This window comes from Stegostoma tigrinum, chromosome 7 (assembly GCF_030684315.1).
Source record: "Stegostoma tigrinum isolate sSteTig4 chromosome 7, sSteTig4.hap1, whole genome shotgun sequence".
In the NCBI taxonomy this organism is placed as follows: Eukaryota; Metazoa; Chordata; class Chondrichthyes; order Orectolobiformes; family Stegostomatidae; genus Stegostoma; species Stegostoma tigrinum.
The window spans coordinates 29511146-29531480 of NC_081360.1; the positions used below are offsets into that span (position 1 = coordinate 29511146).

At 41.5% G+C, this 20335-nt stretch overlaps 1 protein-coding gene across 1 annotated transcript in view; it reads right to left on the bottom strand.

Annotated features, from left to right (window-relative positions):
- kcnh3 (potassium voltage-gated channel, subfamily H (eag-related), member 3) overlaps positions 1–20335 on the bottom strand; it is a 587271-nt gene that overhangs the window by 91030 nt on the left and 475906 nt on the right. The window lies entirely within an intron of this gene.

Consider the following 20335-nt stretch of genomic DNA (forward strand, 5'->3'; position numbering starts at 1 on the left):
TCATTGATCCTCGATAAAGTTACTGTGTCCGAGCTTGTAGATGTTGTCACTATCTGTCCTTTCTTTTATTCCCTTCCTTGTCCCATAAAACTACAATGAAATTTTAGAAAGGCCTCTCGCTATAAAGCAAAATGGAGGGGATTGAAAGATAGAAGGAACAGGCATGATGGGTTGAATGGCTTCCTTCTGCACCATGACAATTATTTCTGATTCTGATTCTGTGTTGGAAATGTGAAGGAAATAGATGGTATAACTGCAACTGATGATATTAATCAATATCGTTAAAACGTTTTTGAAAAGAAATGGGCCCCAAATGATACGCTATGGCTGTAAGTCAATGCAAAACTTCTGTTAAGTATACCAGTTTAGATCTGTGTGACAGAAGCAGGTTTCTCTACAGGCCGATAGATTGTTCCAAATTATCTTTAGTTCTTTATCCATGTATTCAGCCAACTGTTGTTAGCTCAAGTAAAAGGGGACATACTATCTGCAGATGAAACTGCTTATCTAAAGTGATAGATGGAATAAATCTGCCGAATATTTATTTTCCATTTGCAAAGTGCAGCAATACGTAAGGTCAAAATATTACACATGGGAGAGAAATATGATGATAGCCCAAATATAATTCATTCAATATTCCTGAAATTCATAACCTAACTTGCAGTATTCCTACAGGATATGTTCAACACATTCACCATACATAGCTGTTAAGCTAAATATGCTTTGGTAGGCTTCATTTCTGCAACACATTAAATTCTGTCTTTAGAGAAATATAGACTAAGTGTGAAAAATGAGGTGTTATATTTCCAGACCACTTACTGAAACCAGGCATAATAGCTCCAGGGCTTAGTATTTTGAATAGTGAGGGCTGAGAATTGCTGTAACATAAATCTATGCCCTATCATACTGGAACACAGCATGGTGATATGAGTATCACTGAAATAGAGACCAAATAAAGAGTAAATGACCCATGTGGCAGCTACAAGAATGTTATATTTACTGAATTACATTGTGTAGAGGTTAACTAACTTGCTTCTATTGCAATTTTTAATGGTTGAAAACCCAAGTTCTCAAAGATGTGATCAAGTTATATTCTTTTTCTGAACACTACCAAGTAAGTTATTTCAAAATAAATGATGCATTGATACATAACAGTCTCACTCACTGGAAATAGTCTTATTCTTCCAGATGTGAATTACACACTCACATGGCAATATGAAAATCAAGACTTTACTGCCATCTCCACAAAACCAATTTTTATTTAAAAGATAGTAAAACTAAAGAGAGAGGAGGAAAGTTATCTTTTAAAGGCACTTTCACGTTTTTTTGCCTGATAAAGTATATTGTTCAGGGGTTGGTTATCTCAGATGGCTGGTTTGTGAAACAGAGTGATGCCAACAGCATGGGTTCAATCCCTGCATTGGCTGAGGTTACTAGGAAGGACTCTCTGTCTCAACCTCTCCCCTTGCCTGAGGTGTGGTGACCCTGAGGTTAAACCATCACTAGTCATCTCTCCCTCTTTCTAAAGGGACAATGGCCTTATGCTCTGGTAAGACAATGGTGACGTTATCATATATCTTTAATGGCTTCAAAACCTATAAAATTAACCAACTGATCTCAGACCTGGATAAAAAGCATTCTTGCTTGCGTAAGTAAATTCCACATTAATTCTCAATCCCGGGTGTAGATTCTATGTTTTGCCAGAGCAGAATCCGAAAAAAAACCTGAGCGATGTGGGTTATGGTAAGATTTGTGGCAGAATTGGATGAAAAGTTCAATGAAGACTATCTCAGCCTCAGGAGCAATACACTGCAATTTTTGTGCAGTTGCTGAGTGCAAGTGCGAGTTTCTCACGAGAGCCACAATTAAAGGGCATTAGTCGATGTCCAACTTACCTCATTAATGTCTAACTTTGCTCACATATCATATATATATTTTGTTTTATATGTAAAATTCTCAATGTGGAAGTCAGAGCAGGCACCTGGTAATGTCAGCTCAACACTGCTGTGGCCAGCTTTCATGTTACTCAGCTCCAAACAGCATCTCTGGGATGATCTACTGGCACCAGTCACATGCGCCCATTGTCCATGGACTATGGCATCTGATATCTGACAACTCTTAACAATCGTGGGGGCACCTCTCCAATCAATAGTCATTGAGGAAGCACAGAGCAACACTCCAGGGCACAGCAGCAATTAGCATTGAAAAGCTGCTGCAACGACCCATTGCTCACAGAAATAGAAACCCAGCTTACAGATTGGATATGGTTGCATCTCAGAGCTGCTCACTTGTTTTCCAGTGCTCGCTCACCTGGATACTTACAGCATTTCTGCCTTGCATTGCCTCATCAGCTAGGGCATTCACATCAAACCGGGCAACTTGCCTTGCTGGTCAGCAGTTCTCGGTCAAAGGGCCGAACATCTCAGAGTGCAGCAGTGTGTGACATCAATCTCATACCAGCAATGTTTTGCTTGCAGCAAGCATGGAAACGGTGTGTCAGAGTCTTAGGGGAGTAGTCCTCAGAAGGTCCATCACTCAGGGGCTCTTGGGACAGTAAGTCAAGGGCAACCTTCAACAGAAAGCTTTTAGAAAAGGCAGTGGGGATCGTCTCCTGGTAGAGTGAGTGGCAAGTTGTTCCAGGCTTGGCACCTTATAAACTGGGGATAGTTTTGGAGATAAGAGATGCCACGGGTCTTGGTAGTTAATTGATGAGGTACATTTGGCAAGTTTGTCAGAGATCTTATGGCAAGAAACCCTCCAAAGAGCTCGAAACAACTCACATTTAGCCAAAACAAATGCAAGATTCAGCCCAGGGAGTTGAGTATTTAAAGGATTATGGACTTGGGACTGGATCAGGATAGTGTCCCAACTCTGAGCCACTTTCTTTGGGGCATGTTTAGGGGTGGAGGGAAGCCATAGCTAGCATACAAAGAACAAAGAACAAAGAAAATTACAGCACGGGAACAGGACCTTCAGCCCTCCAAGCCTGCGCTGATTGAGATAGAACATAGAACATAGAACAATACAGCACAGAACAGGCCCTTCAGCCCTCGATGTTGCGCCGACCTGTGAACTAATCTAAGCCCTTCCCCCTACACTATCCCATCATCATCAATATGCTTATCCAAGGACTGTTTAAATGCCCCTAATGTGGCTGAGTTAACTACATTGGCAGGCAGGGCCTTCCACTCCCTTGCTACTCTCTGAGTAAAGAACCTGCCTCTGACATCTGTCTTAAATCTATCATCCCTCAATTTGTAGCTATGCCCCCTCGTACAAGCTGACGTCATCATCCTCAGAAAAAGACTCTCATTGTCCACCCTATCTAATCCTCATCATCTTGAATGTCTCTATTAAATCCCCTCTTAGCCTTCTTCTCTCCAATGAGAACAGACCCAAGTCCCTCAGCCTTTCTCCGTAAGGCCTTTGCTCCAGACCAGGCAACATCCTGGTAAATTGGCTTGAGTTGAAATTGGCTTGTCACAAAGGCATCACTACAGTTGTTATGGGAGATTTCAACATGCGGGTAGACTGGGAGAATCAGGATGGTACTGGACCCCAAGAAAGGGAGTTTGTGGAGTGCCTCCGAGATGGATTCTTAGAACAGCTTGTACTAGAGCCTACCAGGGAGGAGGCAATTCTGGATCTGGTGTTGTGCAATGAACCGGATTTGATCAGGGACCTCAAAGTAGAGGAGCCATTAGGAGGTAGTGACCATAATATGATAAGTTTTAATCTGCAGTTTGAGAGGGAGAAGGGAGAATTGGAAGTGTCAGTATTGCAGTTGAATAAAGGGAACTATGGAGCTATGAGGGAGGAGCTGGCTAAAGTTCAGTGGCACAATAACCTCGCAGGGATGGCAGTGGAACAACAATGGCAGGTATTTCTGGATGTAATGCAGAAGGTGCAGGATCAGTTCATACCAAAGAGGAAGAAAGATCCTAAGGGGAGGAGGGGCGGCCGTGGCTGACGAGGGAAGTTAAGGACTGTAAAAAGATAAAAGAGAAGTAGTATAACATAGCAAAGAGTAGGAAGCCGGATGACTGGGAAGCTTTTAAAGAGCAACAGCGGATAACTAAAAAAGGCAATACACAGAGAAAAAATGAGCTATGAAGGAAAACTGGCCAAAGATATAAAGGAGAATAGTAAAAGCTTTTTTAGGTACGTGAAAAGAAAAAAAATGGTTACGACTAAAATTGGGCCCTTGAAGTCAGAAACGGGTGAATTTATTATGGGGAACAAGGAAATGGCAGAAGAGTTGAATAGGTACTTTGGATCTGTCTTCACTAGGGAAGACACAAGCAATCTCCCAGATGCAATAGTGGCTGAAGGTCCGAGGGTAATGGATGACCTGAAGGGCATTTTTATTAGACAGGAAATGGTGTTGGATAGATTGTTAGGTCTGAAGGCCGTTAAGTCCCCGGGACCTGATGGTCTGCATCCCAGGGTACTTAAGGAGGTGGCTGTAGAAATTGTGGGCGTGTTGGTAATTATTTTCCAAGGTTCTATAGATTCAGGATCAGTTCCTGCGGATTGGAGGGTGGCAAATGTTGTCCCACTTTTCAAGAAAGGAGGGAGAGAGAAAACAGGAAATTACAGAACGGTTAGCCTGACATCAGTGGTGGGAAAGATGCTGGAGTCAATTATAAAAGATGAAATTACGACTCATTTGGATAGCAGTAACAGAATAGGTCAGAGTCAGCATGGATTTACGAAGGGGAAATCGTGCTTGACTAATCTTCTGGAATTTTTTGAGGATATATCTATGAAGATGGATAAGGGAGAGCCAGTGGATGTAGTGTACCTGGACTTTCAGAAAGCCTTTGATAAATTCCCGCATAGGAGATTGGTGAACAAAATTAGGGCACATGGTATTGGGGGCAAAATACTGAGTTGGATTGAAAATTGGCTGGCTGACAGGAAGCAAAGAGTAGTGATAAACAGGTCCCTTTGGAATGGCAGGCAGTGACCAGTGGGGTACCACAAGGTTCGGTGCTGGGACCGCAGCTATTTACGATATATATTAATGATATAGACGAAGGCATTAAAAGTAATATTAGCAAATTTGCTGATGACACAGTGTTGGGTGGCAGTGTGAAATGTGAGGAGGATGTTATGAGAATACAGGGTGACTTGGACAGGCTAGGTGAATGGACGGATGCATGGCAGATGCAGTTTAATGTGGATAAATGTGTGGTTATACACTTTGGTGGCAAGAACAGGAAGGCAGATAACTATCTCAATGGAGTCAAGTTAGGTAAAGGGGAAGCACAACGAGGTCTAGGTGTTCTTGTACATCAGTCAATGAAAGCAAGCTTGCAGGTACAGCAGGCAGTGAAGAAAGCTAATAGCATGCTGGCCTTCGTAACAAGAGGAATTGAATATAGGAGCAAAGAGGTCCTTCTGCAGCTGTACAGGGGTGTTGTGTGCAGTTTTGGTCTCCAAATTTGAGGAAGGACATTCTTGCTATTGAGGGAGTGCAGCGTAGGCTCATGAGGTCAATTCCCGGAATAGTGGGACCATCATATGTTGAAAGAATGGAGCGACTGGGCTTGTATACACTTGAGTTTAGAAGGATGAGAGGGAATCTGATTGAGGCATATAAGATTATTAAGGGATTGGACACTCTGGAGGCAGGAAGCATGTTTCTGCTGACGGGTGAGTCCAGAACCAGAGGACACAGTTTAAACATAAGGGGTAGGCCATTTAGAACGGAGTTGAGGAAAAACCTCTTCACCCAGAGAGTGGTGGATATATGGAATGCTCTGCCCCAGAAGGCAGTGGAGGCGAACTCTCTGGATACTTCCAAGAAAGAGATAGATAGAGCTCTTAAAAATAGTGGAACCAAGGGTTATGGGGATAAAGCAGGAACAGAATACTGATTGTGGATGATCAGCCATGATCATAATGAATGGAGGTGCTGGCTTGAAGGGCCGAATGGCCTACTCCAGCACCTATTGTCTATTGTCTATTGTCTAAATCTCCGCTGTACCTTTTCCATTGCTTCCACTTCTTTCCCGAGATCCTCTGTCTAAACCTGTCATCTATTTTTTAAGGATCTGTATCCCATTGCTCCCTGCCCATCCATATACCTGTCTAGGTACATCTTAAAAGACACTATCGTGTCTGCGTCTACCACCTCAGCTGGCAAAGCGTTCCAGGCACCCACCACCCTCTGTGTAAAGAACTTTCCACTCATATCTCCCTTAAACTTTCCTCCTCTCGCTTTGAACTCATGACCCCTAGTAATTGAGTCCCCCACTCTGGGGAAAAAGCTTCTGGATATCCAACTTGTCTATACCCCTCATGATTTTATAGACCACAATCAGGTCCCCCCTCAATCTCCGTCTTTCTAATGAAAATAATCCTAATCTACTCAACCTTTCTTCATAGCTAGCGCACTCCATACCAGGCAACATCCTGGTGAACCTCCTCTGCACTCTTTCCAAAGCATCCACATCCTTTTGGTAATGTGGCGACTAGAACTGAATGCAGTACTCTAAATGTGGCTGAACCAAAGTCTTATACAACTGCAACATGACCTGTCAACTCTTGCACTCAATACTCTGTCCGATGAAGGAAAGCATGCCGTATGCCTTCTTGACAACTGCACTGACCTGAGTTGCCACCTTCAGGAAACAATGGACCTGAACACCCAGATCTCTCTGTACATCAATTTTCCCCAGGACTTTTCCATTTACTGTATAGTTTGCTCGTGAATTAGATCTTCCAAAATGCATCACTTCGCATTTGCCCGGATTGAACTCTATCTGCCATTTATCTGTCCAACTCTCCAATCTATCTATATTCTGCTGTAATCTCTGACAGCCTGCTTCATTATCTGCTACTCCACCAATCTTCACGTCATCTGAAAACTTGCTAATCAGACCACCTAGACCTTCCTCCAAATCATTTACGTATATCACAAACAACAGTGGTCCCAGCACAGATCCCTGTGGATCACCACTGGTCACAGGTCTCCAATTTGACAAACCCGCTTCTGTTACTACTCTCTGTCTCCTGTTGCCTAGCCAGTTTTTTATCCATCTAGCTAACACACCCTGGACCCCATGCGACTTCACTTTCTCCATCAGCCTGCCATGGGGAACATTATCAAACGCCTTACTGAAGTCCATGTATATGACATCTACAGCCTTCCCCTCATCAATCAACTTTGTGACGTCCTCAAAGAATTCTATTAAGTCGGTAAGACATGACCTTCCCTGCACAAAACCATGCTGTCTATCACTGATAGACAGTTAAACGACACGGTAAGGCTGTTCAGCAGAATTGGGCTGGAATTTCCCAGTCAGCAGGCTGGACACCCACTTGGGCCGAATCATAGGGAGAAATGTGCAGTCAGCAGAATGGGAAGGTGGTGTGGGGTACATGTTTCATTGATCAAGGGAATCCCTCCCCACCAGTATACCAGTTGGGTCACAGTTGTGGCTGTCAGCCTTTCAGTGGATTGATTGTTCTTCCACAATCTGACCTAGTGGCTTCTTAACGATCAAAATTTTAAAAAATCTCTTCAGAGGTGCTCAGTTTTGAGGTGCCTTCTTGTTCAATCCCCAGCATCGCTGGCTTCCAATGTGTCATTGTTGGAGGGGTGTCTGGACTTCAACGTCATCATGGGATGGTGAACATCCTGGCCCATAATAGGAATAATTCCAAAAAAACAGTACTGCAGATGCTGGAAATCTGACACAAACACATGAGAATGCTGGAGGAAATCAGCAAGTCTGGAAGCAGCCGTGGAGAGATGGTGAGATGGTTCTGAAGTAGAGTCATACCAGACTTGAAACATTAACTCTGATCTTTGATTGACGGGCCTGTGATTGAGATAATGAGAACTGCAGATGCTGGAGAATCCAAGATAACAAAGTGTGGGGCTGGATGAACACAGCAGGGCAAGCAGCATCTTATGAGCACAAAAGCTGACATTTTGGGCCTAGACCCTTCATCAGAAAAGGGGGATGGGGAGAGGATTCTGAAATAAATAGGGAGAGAGGGGGAGGCGGATTGAAGATGGAACAGGAGAAGATAGGTGGAGAGGAGAGTATGGGTAGGGAGTTAGGGAGGGGATAGGTCAGTCCAGGCAGGACGGACAGGTCAAGGGGCTAGATGAGGTTAGTAGGTAGGAAATGAAGGTGCGGCTTGAGGTAGGAGGAGGGGATAGGTGAGAGGGAGAACAGGTTAGGGAGGTGGGGGCGAGCTGGGCTGGTTTTGGGATGCAGTGGGGGGATGGGAGATTTTGAAGCTGGTGAAATCCACATTGATACCATTAGGCTGCAGGGTTCCCAAGCAGAATATGAGTTGCTGTTCTTGCAACTTACAGGTGGCATCACTGTGGCACTGCAGGAGGTCCAGGATGGACATGTCGTCTAAGGAATGGGAGGGAGAGTTGAAATGGTTTGCAACTGGGAGGTGCAGTTGTTAATTGCGAACTGAGCGGAGGTGTTCTGCAAAGCAGTCCCCAAGCCTCCGCTTGGTTTCCCCAATGTAGAGGAAGCCACACCGGGTACGGTGGAGGCAGTATGCCACATTGGCAGACGTGCAGGTGAACATCTGCTTGATGTGGAAGGTCATCTTGGGGCCTGGGATGGGGGTGAGGGAGGAGGTGTGGGGGCAAGTGTAGCACTTCCTGCGGTTGCATGGGAAGGTGCCGGGTGTGGTGCCGGGTTGGAGGGGAATGTGGAGCGAACAAGGGAGTCGCGGAGAGAGTGGTCTCTCCGGAAGGCAACTTGATTTTTAAAATCACATCGGGTATCTGTACGTTTGAGGTAAGATCCCAGAAATTTACACAATGTCAGTGTCCCAACCCCAGAACAAAAAACAACTTTGTTCAGTTCTGGTCTGAGACCTGTCTGAACACTTTCAAGTTTCACAACATCCTTCCTATGGTGTTCAGAAAAGGTTTACAAGGATGTTGCCAGGTTTGGAGGATTTGACCTATCGAGAGAGATTGCATTGGCTGGGACTATTTCCCCTGAAGTATCAAAGGCTGAGGGGACCTTGAGGTTTGTACAATCATGAGGGGTCTGGATAGGGTGAAAAGCCAAGGTCTTTTTTCCAGGGTAGGGGAGTCCAAAACCAGAGGGCAAAGGTTTAAGATGATAGGGGAAAGATATAGAAGGAGCCTCGGGGCAATGTTTTAATGCAGAACGTGGTGCGTGCACGGAATGAGCTGGCAGAGGAAGTGGTGGAGACTAGTACAATTATAAAATTTAAAAGGCACCTGGATGGATATATGAATAGGAAGGGTTTAGAGAGTTATGGGCCTAATGATGGCAAGTGGAACTAGATTAGTTTAGAACACCTGGTTGAAATGGACAAGTTGGACTGAAGCGTCTGTTGCTGTGCTGTACATCTGTGTGACTCTACGACTGCAGTTACCTCTAGGTCTCACTATAAAAATAACAACTATGGCCAAAAACATTAATTTATGTTACTGTAAATTCAACTCATTCAGTGACTAGTTTTACATGTGACGTGAAATTGTCACGCAAATGCAAAGGAGAAAATTCTGAAAATGTATTTACCCTTGCCTAGCTTAACAACACTACTCCTGGCTGTGACAACCCGTTGTTATCTCAAAAGCTTCTGTAACTTCAACTGAATTGAAGAAATGAAAATTAAAATGAAAAACATTTATCCCCAGTTTAATACAAAAATAAAACTCCACGAAGAGTGACACTGCTTTGGCCTTACGGAATAACAGAATCTACACGATCTGAACAAAACTGGTGAAAATCAATTTTTATACTAATGAACACACTGTTATTGCAACAGACTGAAATCAGAAGCAGATCAAAGAGAGTTCATGTGATAATGGGAACTGCAGATGCTGAAGAATCCAAGATAATAAAATGTGAGGCTGGATGAACACAGCAGGCCCAGCAGCATCTCAGGAGCACAAAAGCTGACGTTTCGGGCCTAGACCCTTCATCAGAGAGGGGGATGGGGTGAGGGTTCTGGAATAAATAGGGAGCGAGGGGGAGGTGGACCGAAGATGGAGAGAAAAGAAGATAGGTGGAGAGGAGAGTATAGGGGAGGAGGTAGGGAGGGGATAGGTCAGTCCAGGGAAGACAGACAGGTCAAGGAGGCGGGATCTCTGATGAAGGGTGTAGGCCCGAAAAGTCAGCTTTTGTGCTCCTGGGATGCTGCTTGGCCTGCTGTGTTCATCCAGCCTCACACTTTATTATCCTGGATTCTCCAGCATCTGCAGTTCCCATTATCTCTGATACTTTAGCAGATTCCAGCACTGCAACTACACAACAGATCAGCAGAAACCTTCGAACTCTTCCAAACACAGTGCAGCTACATTGCCTGTAACTTTATTCTTTTCCTTGCTGCATTAATAATGCAACACACAGTGTATTTGAAGGCTACTTTGGTTTTTTAGATCAAGTTATTATTCTATTTTCGATGTAATCATGCATCAATTAGGTTAGGCTGAAGGTAACGTTATGAAGTGATGCTTACGTGTTCTAGGCTACATGTTCCAACCAATTGAAGATGAAAGGGCAGGAGTTACAGTTTTTTTATTTATGAGAAGCCATAAGTATTAGTTGTCAAGCAAGTATTATTCTTTGGTACATTTATAAATATAATTACTTCTGCAATTTTAACCTGCAACATGTAATAATGTAAGGCAAATAACAACAACCAAAATATGTTAGCACCCTTCTGCCATGTCTTTGCTGTTTAAGTAAAACTGAGGCATCCTGTAATAATATTTTAGGTAGTGCTTATCAAAGAGGAAAGGAGTAGCAAGGCATTTATTAATGGCTGGAATAGCAATTCAATATTTTTCATGATTAATGTACAGTTGGTCAGAATTCTGAGATCAGGGCCTTGTATTTAGATAACTTACGCAGATATTTATAAAGGACAGTCCAACAGTTCTGTAGCATGCCATTATCCAAAGCAAAATATTTGAGCTCTTTTGAAAGGGTGAGCGCTGTGAGGTGGTGAATCTTCTTTGAGTAGGGAATGTGTGCATATTCAACCGAATGGAAATAGTTGTGGAACAATTATTTACTAAAGCTTTTTTAGAATATCATGGGGTCTTGATTGGAGTTATATAAGTGCAAGTTCTTTCATTATTAACCTTTCATTCAATTTAACATAGAACTTCAAGAGTTAACATGACTTGCCACGTACATCCAATGCCTCCAGTACATGACCTGAAGTTATGAGCATTACCTTTTTAAAAAGCAAAAGTATGATTAAGCTGCTTACTTCCATTTCCCAAATTACAAATATCCTCATGCTGGGTTCAACATTTAGGCTTGAATGGTAATTGCAAAAACCTATGAGAGACACTTTAAGAGTTTCAATGGTTGTGCAGTGAGGGTTGGAGCATGCAGTCTGGTGTTGCTGGCTTGTTAATTTCACTAATTTTTCATCTTCCCATATATCCCACTTTTGTAAGTGCTTCTATACTGTTTCCTTTGCTCAGCGAGTTCCTACTTTTTAATAACAGAGTCTATTAGGCCACCTAAATCATTATTAGTCAACCCTGAAAAAGTAGCTTTTCAATCGGCAACATTGAACACTGTGAACTTCAGGTTAGATTCACAGAATCCCAACAGTGCAGAAGTGGGCCATTCAGCCCAAGAAGTCCAGACTGCCCCTTTGAAGATCATTCCACCCAGAACCACCCCTTATCCTATCCCTATAATCAAGCATTTCCTGTGGCATATCCACCTAGTCAGCAAGTCCCTGAACAATATGGGGAAATTTAGCATGGTCAATCCAACTAACCTGCACATTTTGAACTGTGGGAAGGAAACTGGAGCACCTGGAGTAAACACACAGACATGGGGACAATGTGCACACAGACGGCTGCCGAAGGCTGGAATCGAATCTCGGTCACTCCTGTTGTGAAGCAGCAGTGCTAACCACCATGCCACCCTGGCACTCATTCTGGTTATTGAATTAGCTGCATCCTCCTAAGTTTAACTGGCTGAATAGCTACTAGAGAATTGTGACTATAGTATTATCGATGTTCTACGGTGGATGGCTATTATTGCTACTGAACTAATATGGTGGACAACAACAAGAATAAAGTTGGGAACTCATCGTTGTTTGAACAGATGGCCATTCAGTATGCCCAAAACCGAAATGACTCACTAAAGAAGGTGGGGTAAAAAAAGGAAAATATTTCTGTGAGTGCTCCAGCAGAACAAGCATTGAAAGTGTTGGAGTGTGAAATTAATAAAAATTTCCAGCTCTCGTAGCCATTTAAATCATAAAAACGTTTTGAAATGCATCCATTACACCATGGTACACAAATTCTGAGTCCACTTTCCAAACAAATGTATAAACAGAGATTGAGAATCTTCTAGGTCACTAAAATATATTTTTTTAAGTAAGCACAGCAAACACACTTTTAAAATAAAGACAAAACCTTGCATTTATATACAAGTATAATAAAATGTTGCAAAAAGCTTTGCAGGAACTTTGACTTCACCTCATGAAGTAAAATCAGATAACAAGCTACAGAAGATGTTATTACCACTGGTGACCAGAAAATTGGCCAAAGAGGATGGTTTGAAAAAGCGACCTAAAGCAGGCTGATGAGTTGAAAAGGTTTATGGAAGAAATTCCTAAATTAGGATTCAGGCTATGATTTCCAATTCTGGTTGGTAAACAAGAAATTTCATCATGTAATCTCCAGCTTCTATTTCCCAACACTGATCCTCTCAGGCTTTAACACCCCTTAATTTGATAACTGGCAAACAAAAGTATTTAAATAATGTAGAAACATACCAACAAGGAACAGGAGTAGGCCATTCAGGCTTTTGAGTCTGCTCTGCTATTTAGTAAGATCATGACTGACCTGGTTGTGATCTCATGTCTAACTTCTCTCCTACCCCTCATAAACTTTCACCACCTTGCATGTCAAGACCCTTTGTCTTAAAACTATTCAAAGACTTTGCTTCCACCACCCCTTGACGAAGGAGGTTTCAAAGACTCACAAACCTCTGATAGAGAAAAAAATTCCTCACCTCTGCCTTCAATGGGTAACTCCTGATTTAAAATGGTAATGTCTACTTCTGGATTATACCACATGAGGAAACACCCTTTCCACATTCAAGCTGTCAAAACCCCTCAGGATCTTATATGTTTTAATTAATTTACTGTTTGCCTAAACTCCAGTGATACAAGCCTAGCCTATCCAACCTTTCTTCATAAGACAACCTGCCAATTCCAGCTATTAGTGATAATGGGAACTGCAGATGCTGGAGAATGCTGGGTCTAGGCCTGAAACGTCAGCTTTTGTGCTCCTGAGATGCTGCTTGGCCTGCTGTGTTCATCCAGCCTCACACTTTGTTATCTTGAATTCCAGCTATTAATTGAGCAAACCTTCTCTGAACTGCTTCTGTTGTATTGACATCCTTCATTCTATAAAATCAACAATAATGCATACAATACTCCAGACATAGTCTCATCAACGCTCTGTATAATTGAAACATGACAGAAACAACTCCACAGAGGCCGGTATCCTGTCACCGTGTCGCCCTTTATTTACAGATGAACAGTCCTTGACTTTAATACTGGCTTTTGAGATCCAGCTATCAAGGTGTCAGAATCTCTGATGCTCCTTTAAATCTGTCAGCCAGGGCTCCCTGATGGGACCACATAAACTGCCCCAATCTGAGAACTCATATTCTAGAAGGTGCGGCTGGCTGACCTCATTACGATCATGATAACAATCACCTATTTTTGTGTTTGATTCCCTTCACAATAATGACAACATTCTATTAACTTTCCTAATTACTTGCCGTACATGCATATTAGCCTTTTGCAATTTGTGTGCTAGGACACACACATGCCTCTGCATTTCACAACTCTGCAAATTACTCACCATTTAGATTGTATTTTTAAAAAATTTTTCCTTCCAAAATGGACAATTTCACATGTTCCCACAGTGTCCTACATTTGCCACATTTTTGCACCTAATATATACAGAATATACATATCTGTACAGAACTCCATGGTGGCCATTGCTGGTGATGAGGGTCATGACCCCAAACTTTCAGACCAACTCCACTTGGGGTCCTGAACCCAAAAATTGGCAAGCCCTGTCATACAGGAAGTATTTTATAATGTGAATGTTTATGCACCATTTCTACAGGTTATGGTGGACCAAACAGAATACATGATTGCACTCATACACTTTTGATGAATTTTAATTTCTTGATTTGAAATTATGTACAATGCATTGCAAGCTCTAGATGAAATTAGCACTTCTGATCTTTGATCTCAGATTTGTGAAAGCAATATTATCACAGAATTATCTACTAACGATTGATTGATCAATTAATTTACTGCTAGACTTATGAAATAGGAGTCTGGATTTGGCAACACAATAATTTGAGTAATTGCAAAATGTAAACTGTGTGTTTGAACTGCTTTCTCTGTCCAAACAGGTTTTGTGGTCTTCAGGAAGTTCTTCTTATTAATGAGTAACCTAGGCGTGTGAGTCACCTCTGCAATTATTACTGCCTACGTAAAATCGTTGAACTAAGCTAATAAATGCAACAATGGTTGACTATTGGCCCAGGTTTAAGGGGATATCTCTGCGAGATGTTGGATAGGGGCAGGAAATGTGCGTCAATAATTAACTAAGGATATATAAACCTGCTGGGTAAATGGAAAGTGGATTTTGGATTGTTCTGGCAAAATTGCTTGGAACCATTGAGCTGAATTGTTCTAATGCTGTGGAATTGACTTTGGATGTGATTGGGGAAGGCTGGAGTTTTGATGGAGGTGCATCAGGCTGGCTCTGCAACAGGGTCCCAGCTTATTTCTGGTTGCCTATGGGCTCCCTGCTGTGTCAGGAGTCCTTCAGTGCAGTGGCTTCACAGCACGTGGTCTGAGATGTGAACCCCTGGAGACCAGCTTTAACTCACAGGACACAATCCTCCACAAGCGGAAGCTACTTCCGGGAAAGTGATATCTCCATCGATGTTATACCAATGTAATGGTAGCTGCTGCCTTCCGTCTGAAGGCACTGTCATGACACTGTGGGCTTTTGTGCTGCGTGCCTCTGCGCAGCAACCATACAACAAACATGGTTACAGGTGCCACCTACCGCGCTGAACAGATCGCCCACTGTGAAAGCGCACTTACTCTTCTTAATTGGACAGTGTTACTTTCTTTGCTACGTCCAGGGCATTATGACTTACCTGACAAAATTTGATCAATTAAATCAGATGACCACAACCTTCATTGCAGACAAAAGAAGAGAAAGTTTAACAATTAGATACAGGGTCAGAAAGCAAGGAGATGATATGTGGTTTGAGCAAGTGGATATAATGCCAATAGGGCATGACACTTGCCTAGTGAAAGAACAAGACAATACTACTCTGTTCAATGCTCAACAAATGATATGTGATCTATCTGGCACTGTAAATGATTGCCAAAACCATAAATATTAGCCTCTGCTGTTTGTAAAAAGAAAAGTAAATTGATCACAACCAATTGGTGTCAGATCAAAATCTCTTGCGAGTGTAAGGTCTATGATGTGCACAGTGTTCCAGCAATTGCAACTGGCACCCAGAATTAGAATTCAATGAATTGATGTGTGTGTTGTTATTTGAAAGTTTGCTGATAGTTCTGGAGAAATAAATTCTGTTCAGTTGATTTCACTCAGTGACTATGCCCACATCGGAATAAATAATTTATGAGTCGAGAATGTACACGAGTTTTCTAGTCACATTGTTAGCTGATTCCACTGAGATTTACTCTACCAATGGAATAGTTGAAGTCAGTGTACAATGCTGTTTTCAAGATGACAGAGTTAATAAAGTTTTCTTCCTGAGATTTTCTGTAGGAGGGTGTTTGTTGAGGATTTTCTATAATTTATAATACATTGTCTTCAGTCTACGACTGAAGATCTGTAGGTGGTGGAAAAGTATTCTGCTCTCTGGTAGGATTATTCATTACCTCAATGGATACTGGAAGTAGTGTGCAATTCAGGAGGCTTGAAATTTATACATGAGCAAAATGTTCTGAAGGTTAATTTGGCTCACTTCTGAAAATAGGGCTTCATGGTACATAATTGACCCATGCCGTTCTGTTGTATAGTAGTCAGCATATTAAATCTAGGTTGTCTGCTGCTTTAAATGATTGCAGCATGCATCTGACATTGATTACTGGCTGCAACACCAACAGGGTACTATCATGAGTGTCTATGATTATTCAAAGCCAGCCTGGACATTTAAAAGGGGTGAGACACTGTAGCTACAAAAATGTTGGATTCTTTAAAACAGGTGTACCTGATATTGAGGAATGACTGGGCGTATGAGAGAGGTTGCCCTGAGGTTTTTATTGTGTCAATGAACTTGGTACGAGACATGGAAAGACCCAGAAACATCTTGTATTTGTTGTGACAGAGGACTGCCCACTCTTAAAATATTGTGGGAATGTATAGCAGCAGTTGTAGTTAATGTCAGTGTTCCAGAAAGATTGCCCGTTTTGAAACATATCTCTCTCCTATCCTCATAGCTGTCTGTAATTTTTCCCTGTTTTAATCAATGGTGGCATATTGCTCCACCCCCTCTGTCTAAAACTCTGATTTTGTAAGAATCACAATACTGTTGTAACGTTAACCAGACATAGCCTTTATTTCACACATTCTTAGATGTGGTATGGAGTGGGAGGAATACTTTGCAGTGTTGGCACACTTGCAAATTTTCAGGGAGTTCTCAGATCAAGAAGAGTTAGGAGATTATTCAATTAGCAACAACTTGTTGACTAAACATGTGAGGAGCTAGCAGGTTATCCATTTCCTTGCTTTTAAGAGAGAGCGCAACAGATTTAAACTAGAATTAACACACTGGAATTCATTTATGGACATAACTGGTTGGCTAGCCTGCATTTCATAAGTCACAAGACAGTTTTTCTCCTTGAAGTATTTTGAAGATCTTCTGAGGAATCTCGTTGAACTGTAATTTCTGCTTTTCTCTTTTGACAAACTAAAGATGATTATTTGCAGACAGCAGGAAATGCAGGTTGATAGTTATCTTTTCCAATTCAGAGGCCTTTCCTTTGTAGCCCAGAGTTAGAGATTCTGATATTATCAGTAGGTGTTGTATGAAACAGGTTTGACCCCTTTAACTGACTGGCATTTCTAAACTGTATTGTCGAAAGGCACCGGATGGGGACAAATCCTCTCCAGGGGACTGAGTAACAGTTATCTATGAAGCAATGATTTGAATTTCAGACATCCAACGGCTGATGGTCCGTCTCAGAGGTTTAGTAGTTATTCATAATCACATCGTCTTGCTGAATAAGAGTGGTTTGCAATTCTATTGCATATGGGTTTTTCTTGGAGACAACTGCTCTCTGTGTCGGTTTATAATGCAATAATTTAGGTTCTGTGGTGCTATGGTAGTGTCCCTTTATGCTGGGCCAGGTATTCCAGGTTCAAGTCCCACCTGCTGCAGATGTGAGTCACAACATGTCTGAACAGTTTGTTGAAGTAACTATTCTTACATTGTGCCACTTTTAAGGGCTCTTGTAGTGCACCAGCCTGCTTCTGATGTTACACTGATTACATAACATCTTTCCCAAAGTCTTTATCCCCTTACATTTACATTGAAAACATTCTCTGATCCCATTCTGATGTTGAGGATGGTCTGTCTGCACGAGGGTTATTCCCCTCAGTGGTTATGGACCTGTCTTCTTTCCCCTTTCTCTTCCTCTGAGAACTAGTTCCACACTTGTATTGTTTTCTTGTTCAACTGATATAAATGCATTACAACTTCCCCTTAGAATTTCATGATCTATTTCATTCCTATATGATCTCAGTTGTTATGTCTTTGCTGAGATTACACCTTTCCTCTATTGATCTAAAGTCCATACTCCCTCCATGTGTGCAGATCTGGTAACTCTTATACTTTTCATTGAAATTTCAAACTGAGTTGTCAGAGATTTAAGTTATGCCCTTGATGTCCTGCCTACAAGTAACTCTGATGGTGATGATGCATTTTACTGTGTGCAGATCAGTTTTACAATAATATAAGATTCAAGTTTTCAAATCTTCTTCCGCAATGTTTTTCCAACACACACTCTGCTCAGTTTCTTCATTTGTTTGATAAGGAATTGCTCGCTTACAAACTGCAGATCATTATCTATTACTACAATATCTGGACACTCATTCTCTCGAGTGATTTTATTACTGCATCTGCCATGACATTGTGACTTCAATCCATCTTGAGTAATGGTCTAGAATGCTAATGAAGATCATCCCTTTTAACACAAATGTATCCATTCCCATGGCCTTGATGGGAAAGATAAAGGTAAAGGTGATTACTTTTTCGCTTGGCTGTTCACAGCACATTGAACACAGTTAGCAATAATTTCCTGGACTGATAGAGAAATACCCGGTCATCAGATTGATTGGTGCACCTTTGCGTGATTCTGTAATTCCAAAATGTCCTTGACAAATTTTTCTAATTTATTCCCATGATCTATAATGCTGGGCCTTTTTTTATTTTTATTTTTCTTCCCCCAAGAAATTGTACTTAAGAATCTGTACCTAGTTACCTTTGTACATAAGATGGCACCACTAGTGACGACTTGTAAGCTGTACTTATTTGAGAGCATGTGACAATAAAGTTATTTCTAATAAATTCTCTAACATATCTCAATTCAAAGAGCTTCTGGTATTGCCAATCTGTCACTGAAGGTGAACATGTTATTACCAACAATAAACTGTCCGTACTGTTAAAAGTACTAGCATGTAGTTGGAATTTTAGTTAAACTGTCTGATTTTTCTTCCAGACAATATTTCCAGATTTGTATACATTTTTCATCTCATTGTTGTGCTCCTATATCTCTTGCAGATCCTGTTCAGTAGTTAGCAAGTGATTTTGTTGGCTATAATCTTTCCAATTATGACTCAGTCTGTTTGTTCCATTCCATTTGATGGCATTCTTGATGGAATGTTTACTGTTGTTTGATATTTTCCCTGCATATGCATTCTGTACTTGAGATGAGCCATATCAGCCTCAACCTTAACTGTTGAATTCAAGCATCTTGGTGTTTTGTTTGTGTTCAGAAATGTGGCTAATGAACAGTTTCAATCATACAACATGTAACCTAGGTCGTATATAATCCTATCACATAGTTTGAACATTTTTCACATGTAAATGTTACTGCTCAAGCTTCTTTGGCATTTACGGCATCATGTTGTTCTCTCACAGTTCGTGATCTACAAGCACAGTCAAGCAGTCCATAGTTTCCATCTTTCTGCACTTGAACGAGCGCTGTCCTAATATGACTGAGGATGCATTGTTTGCTTTTACCGTCAGTTGACACAGATCGTAGTGTTCTAAGAGTGCTGAAGAGATCGAGAGTGGTTTAATTTTGATAAAAGCTTTTTCCTGGTCATTGCTAATCACGGTGTAAAGACTGTCTCAAAGGCTCATTAAACTCAGTCAATTCGGCAGAAACTCACTCACGATGATTTAACATCCCAAGGAATCATGGAAGTTCCTGGGCTTTGAAAAATTCTCTTATCACTTACGTAGATCTATTTTAATTCCAGTAGCTTAGATAACATGTCTGTGAAATTTTACTTTTGGTTTGGAAAATCACATTTCGCATTCAACGGTCTATTAACATTCTGTAAGGTACGCTTGGCTAGTGTTGCAAGGCTTACTTCTATTGAATCCGTTGGCTAAATCCCATGTTCCATTTCTTTGTTTAAATGAGTTAAATCGCACAGAATCTTATCGAACCATTGGGATTTTGTTCTGTAACCATACTTTAATACCATTTTCCTGGCACAATAACTGGTGAAAACACACGGTATATTCTCCACTGCTTCATTAACTTTGAGTGATTGAGGCATCCTTCTTGGTGTGGATCAGCACACCAATTCAATATTATCCCATAGGATAATGTGATATTCTGTCTTCAGTTTCCCCAAACCTGAGAACTATTTTAGTAATTCACTTTAAAATCAATTTACAAGGTCCGTGTCACCCGTGTTATAAATTTACAGATGAATCTCAGCTTTGAGCATGCTTTTCTGCTTAATGAAGAACAATGTTGATTTTGAATGACATAGAGATATGTTAGGACAGATGATAGGAACTGCAGATGCTGGAGAATCCGAGATAATAAGGTGTAGAGCTGGGTGAACACAGCAGGTGAAGCAGCAGCATAGGAGCAGGATAGATAGGTGGGGATCTCTCTCCCACTGCAACTCTCTTGTAATCCTTTACTCACTCCATCCCCACCTCTGACTCGTCTGTCTCTTCTCCACATATCTTCTCCTCTATCCAGCTTCTATCTGCCTTCCCCTCTCTCC